Source organism: Prionailurus bengalensis, chromosome A1 (genome assembly GCF_016509475.1).
Source record: "Prionailurus bengalensis isolate Pbe53 chromosome A1, Fcat_Pben_1.1_paternal_pri, whole genome shotgun sequence".
Taxonomy (NCBI): Eukaryota; Metazoa; Chordata; class Mammalia; order Carnivora; family Felidae; genus Prionailurus; species Prionailurus bengalensis.
The window spans coordinates 189,912,763-189,918,762 of NC_057343.1; positions in this window are offsets into that span (position 1 = coordinate 189,912,763).

The following is a 6,000-nucleotide window of genomic DNA, read 5'->3' on the forward strand; positions in this document are numbered from 1 at the left end:
GTAACCGATTTCTGTGAATTGATTTTATATCCTGCAACTTTGCTGAATTCATGAATCAGTTCTAGCAGGTTTTTGGTGGAATCTTTTGGGTTTTCCCTATAGAGTATCACGTCATCTGCAAAGAGTGAAAGTTTGACCTCCTCCTGGCCAATTTGGATACGTTTTATTTCTTTGTGTTGTCTGATTGCTGAGGCTATGACTTCCAATACTATGTTGAATAACAGTGGTGAGAGTGGATATTCCTGTCTTGTTCCTGACCTTGGGGGAAAGCTCTCAGTTTTTCCCCATTGAGGATGATATTAGCATTGGGTCTTTCATATATGGCTTTTATGATCTCGAGGTATGATCCTTCTATCCCTGCTTAAGGGTTTTTATCAAGAAAGGATGCTATGTTTTGTCAAATGCTTTCTCTGCATCTACTCTCAATAGATGAAAGATCATGTGGTTCTTGTCCTTTCTTTTATTGATGTGATGAATCACATTGATTATTTGCGGATATTGAACCAGCCCTGCAATCCAGGTATAAATCCCACTTGGTCATGGTGAATAATTTTTTTAATGTATTGTTGGATCCAGTTTGCTAGTATCTTGTTGAGGATTTTTGCCTCCATGTTCCTCAGGGAAATCGGTCTATAGTTCTCCTTTTTAGTGGAGTCTTTGTCTGGTTTTGGAATCAAGGTAATGCTGGCTTCATAGAATGAGTTTGGAAGTTTTCCTTCCATTTCTATATTTTGGAACAGCTTCAAAAGAATAGGTGCTAACTCTTCCTTAAATGTTTGGTAGAATTACCCTGGAAAGCCATTTGACCCTGGACCTGTTTGTTGGCAGATTTTTGATTACTAATTCAATTTCTTTACTGGTTATCGGTCTGTTCAAATTTTCTATTTCCTCCTGTTTCAGTTTTGGCAGTTTATGTTTCTAGGAATTTGTTCATTTCTCCAGATTGCCCATTTTATTGGTGTATAATTGCTCATAATATTCTCTTATTGTTTTTATTTCTGCTGTGTTGGTTGTGATTTCTCCTCCTTCATTCTTGATTTTATTTATTTGGGTCCTTTTTGATCAAACTGGCTAGTGGTTTATCAATTTTGTTAATTCTTTCAAAGAACCAGCTTCTGGTTTCATTGATCTGTTCTACTGTTTTTTGGGGTTTTATAGCATTGATTACCGCTCTAATCTTTATTATTTCCTGTCTTCTGCTGGTTTGGGGTTTTATTTGCTGTTCTTTTTCCAGCTCTTTAAGGTGTAAGGTTAGGTTGTGTATCTGAGACCTTTCTTTGTTCTATAGAAAGGCCTGGATTGCTATATACTTTCCTCTTATGACCGCCTTTGCTGCGTCCCAGAGGTTTGGGGCTGTGGTGTTATCATTTTCATTGGCTTCCATGTACTTTTTAATTTCCTCTTTAACTTCTTGGTTAGCCCATTCATTCTTTAGTAGGATGTTCTTTACTCTCCAGTATGCTCCCCAAATTTTTTTTTAAATTATGCATTTCTGAACCCGACTTCAGACCTACTGAATCAGGCTTTGGGGGTTTCTGAGAATGTGATTTTCAAAGCTCCCTAGGTAATACCGATACAGTTTTATGTTTAGAAAAGAAGTGGCTAGACTAGAATGCATTTATCCCCTAGGTGTAGCTCAAGTTGCTCACCATCTTTGGTGAGCCAAGTTAGGCAAAAATAAGAGCAGATGGCTCCCTCTAGTGGTAGGCTAGAGGTCTAAAGACCTGGTTAGTGAGCTTGGACTTAAAACTGATTTTTAGCCTTTGTGTAAAAGGTATGTGTTCAAATATTAAATAAAATCACAGTTAAAGTTGAAATCATTGGGGTGCCTGGGTGGCTCAGTCAGTTGAGTGTCCGACTTCAGCTCAGGTCATGATCTCATGGTTCGTGGGTTTGAGCCCTGCATCAGGCTCTGCGCTGACAGCTTGCTCAGAGCCTGGAGCCTGCTTTGGATTCTGTGTCTCCTTCTCCCTGCCCCTCCTCCACTCATGCGCTGTCTCACTCTGTCTCTCAAAAATAAATAAAATGTAAAAAAAATTAAAAAGTTGAAATCATTTATGGCATAGTGAACTTGGCCGTCTTTTAGCATTGTTTACACTTCTGACCAAGTGTAACATTTTTATAGACCTTAAGAGAAGCACTCAAATGTTTTAATAAAGGTGGAGACTTCTTTGGCCTCAGTTTCATGTTATAATACACTTTTTACCTCCTAGTAGCACAGAGACCCCAGCTCTACTTACCACGTCATGTGAGCCTCTCAGCCCAGCACCCAGGAGGACACATAGCATTCTGATCCTTTCAGGAGAACTATATTATGTGGTCGTGATAAAATCTCTCAAAATCTCAGTGGCTTTAAACCAAAAGAAGTTTACGTGTCATGCACACAGCGTATGTGACCGCGAAGTTGGCAGGGGTGCTCTGTTTGGTGCGGACACTTTGGATCTAAGCTGATGGAACAGCCACTATTAAACCTTCAGGATGTCCATGGCAAAGAGAAAGGGCTCTGGAAGACCGTGCATTAGCAATCCCAGGCTCCTCTCAGCAGTGGACGCCTGCCCCTTCCGCTTATCACCCCATGGCCTGAACTATGGCCTCATCAGCACAGGGGCATGCAGTCTTCCTTCCGTGGCCTGGAAAGACAACACATTTGCAATGCTGACCACTACCACACCTCAGCTGGAGCAGCACATACTTTTATTTACAAGTTATTCAGACTTGGGGAGCATACCTCTGAATGGTTCAAAGTGTACTGGTTGAGAACCTCTGACTTAATTGATTTCTTGTTCTGATATGCTGGGATGGTAGCATTGTGTAACGCCATCTGTATTTCACATTTGTGTTTCCTGGTCATTTTTGTAATAGTTTCCAACTCACAGGCTTTTGACATACGATATAAAGTTTAACCATCTGTACGACTGAAGAGAAAACAAAGTTAAATTCAATTTCTCTCCTATTATACTTGATCAAATTAAATGAGAAAATATTACATCCCTCATGGGCCCTTTTTGGGTCCACTTACTGATTTCCGCTGTTTTTCAGGCCACATGTATGTATTTTCACTCATAATCAGTTTTCTCTTAAGAACTTTTTATTGCCTTATGAATTTTGACATCAAAGTATGAAACAATCTAAACCCTCATTCTAGTTATTAACATGTATTTCTACTTTGTGTTGTTTTCATGTCCTAAACTTGTTCTAGTGATCTAAACCATGCTATAGGCACAGAATGTCTCTAGAGGCCTGATTTTCAAACACTGGACTGAACACGAGGCTCCTTGAGATCCCTCATTAGGGCTTCTGTGTTGTCTCTGAAGTATGCCATGTTTTCATGAGCATTTTACATCAGAAACACTCTGCTTTCCCTAAAGGTTTTGACATTATGTCAAATTGTGAATGTAATTGGTTAGGGGAGAAGGAAAAATTTTGTAGTTTTCAGGTTTAAAAGGAAGGTCTTTTTTTCCTACGGCTCTGGTAATGGGAAAAGGGCCTTACGGAGATTTAAGTATTAACACCTTATATGCCAAGGTAATAAACACACCTTTTAGCAAATAAGTTTTACACTCTCATTGCTTCTACTCTGGCTTTCATAAAAATAGAGTCCAATTTTAGAATCATGGCAAATTGAAAGTAGGAATTACAAGGTTTCAATTATTTTGTAAATCCTACATAGGTTTTAAAAATACATTTTCCTCATTTTGAAGCCCTGCTTATTATTTGGAAAACAAAGTATTTAAAAAGAATAAAAATAACCCATAATCTCCCTTTTGGAATTAGTCTTTTCAAGTTTCTTTTAAGAATTTTTTTTAATGTTTTTCATTTTTGAGAGAGAGAAAGAGTGTGAGCGAGGGAGGGACAGAGAGCAAGGGAGACATAGAATCTGAAGCAGGCTCCAGGCTCCAAGCTGTCAGCACAGAGCCTGATGTAGAGCTTGAACCCAAAAACCATGATGAGATCATGACCTGAGCCAAAGTCAGACAGTTAACCGACTGAGCCACCCAGGCTCAGTTAATGTAAAAATGTAAAAAGTTACTTTTACATTCAGCGCTAACAGAATTCCCTTCATTGACAAGCACACCCCCACTTACCGAGGAGTCACTTTTACTTCTATTTTTAAAGTCTACTGCCTATCATCAGGCATCTGAAATTCAAACATATACCACACAATTCTGTAATTTGTCAGTTAAGGCACACCAACTTTGAAAATAGAGACTGCTATGACTTAAAAATAAAGTTGCATTTTATAGGTAGTACTTGCTTGGAAAATAATAAAAAATACTAGGAGCAGCTTATAGAACGAGTTATTCTTTTGGCCATGCAGAAATATACTCCCTTTCTTGACATTTAATTGCAGTGTGGTTTAAAGTGAAGGTGGGGCATTTCTAGTAAAGACTGAGTAAACCCTGCAGGTAACCATGATTCTAGAGTCCTATCCATTTTCCTTGCTCTTACTGATGTTGGTGTCCTTTTCCTAATCTATTTTTCATGAATTTTGGCTGTGTGAGCCTTATTTTTTCTTTCTATTCTTAATAGATATAAGTAACTCCTTGCTTTTCTATTGTTTTATATATTCTAAGGTAAAATAGAATGGCTTCTGACTAGCTGGAAATTATAATTCCCATGAATGTAGAAGAAATTCTGTGTCACTTCTAGATGAATGTTCTATTACTTTCCAAGTGAGAACTTGCCAAACTGAAGTCATCTCCCTGAGTGGCACCATGCCTGTTAGTTTCCTCTGACAATCATTTATCCGTCCCCTTGGATTTGGGCAAATAGGCACAGAGGAGAGGAGGCTAGACTAAAGGCAAGAGCTCTGGGCTAAAATTTTTATTCCTTTTTGAGCTGTGTGATCCCTGGCCAGACTTTGTTTTTCTGGGCTTCAGCCTCATCTGAAAAAAATGATCGCTGAAGTGTCATACTGCTCTTAAGATTTTGCCCATCTGTATTTTTAATCGTTACCATGGACTGAGTGATAAGCTTTATGTGTTTTCTTATGTGCTATGCCAAATGTTAAAGTTAGCTAAGGTTTGGGTTACCACTGTGTTTCCAGTGCCTGGGGTGGGGCAGGAGCTCTCTACATATCTGACTGAACAAATGAACTTAATATGTGACTTAATATGGATAAACCCCATAGTTCACAAATGGCAGAGAATTCTGTTAGTTCTAGAGGCAGAGAGCATAACATTACATGCCAGAGAGATGAGGTCATTTCGGTGAGTGGTTTTTGATTATCTGACTCAATTCAGATACAGAACTCAGAGCTTTCTAGAATAGTTTACAAACCTGGGGTATTCAGGTGAAATCTGGGCTGATGAATTTTTCTTGGTTTTATTGTTTGACCTCAAAGGTGCACTTTTTAAAAAAATGTTTATTTATTTATTTTGAGAGAGAGCGAGAGAATGTGTGCTGGGGAGGAGCAGAGAGAGAGAGGGAGAGAGAGAATCCTAAGCAGGCTCTGCACTCTCAGTGCATAGCCCTATGCGGGGCTCAAACTCATGAACCGTGAGATCATGACCTGAGCTGAATGAAATCAAGAGTCGGACACTTAATCAGCTGAGCCACCCAGGCACCCCTCAAAGGTGTAATTTTATTTATTTATTTTTATGGTTTTTTTTTTTTTAAATTTAAATCCAAGTTAGTTAACATATAATGTAATAATAATTTCAGGAAAAGAATTTAGTGCTTTATCACTTACATAAAAGACCCACTACTCATCCCAACAAGTGTCCTCTTTAATGTCCCTCATCCCTGTAGCCCAGCCCCCCACCCAAACCCTGCCAGCAACCCTCAGTTTGTTCTCTGTATTTAAGAGTCTCTTATATTTTGTCTCCCTCTCTGTTTTTGTATTATTTTTGCTTCTCTTCCCTTATGTTCATCTGCTTTGTATCTTTAAATTCCACATATGAGTGAAGTCATATGATATTTGTCTTTCTCTGACTTAGTTTGCTGAGCATAATACACTCTAGTTCCACCCACGTTGTTGCAAATGGCAAGATTTCACAC